We start from the raw sequence: 270 nt of genomic DNA, 5'->3' as shown, positions 1-270 counted from the left end.
TGTAAACACACAGATGCCCGGATGGCTTTATTCATATATTCACATATGTATTTGCTACCTATTCTTTTACATTTATTTATCTACACAAATGCAAAGCCATCCTAACACCTTCGCCAAAGAAAATATTTGTACATATGAATCCCACAGAACGTCCTCAACGAACTATAATACCAGACAATTTCGAGGCATTAACACACCTTGGCCGCGGCGAGTCTGCTCTTAATAAGGCACCGGTGGAGGCCGACCAAGGGGAAACGCAGGCAATTATAT

This window comes from Penaeus monodon, chromosome 19 (assembly GCF_015228065.2).
Source record: "Penaeus monodon isolate SGIC_2016 chromosome 19, NSTDA_Pmon_1, whole genome shotgun sequence".
Classification (NCBI taxonomy): domain Eukaryota; kingdom Metazoa; phylum Arthropoda; class Malacostraca; order Decapoda; family Penaeidae; genus Penaeus; species Penaeus monodon.
Note: the sequence above shows the minus strand (reverse complement) of the source record.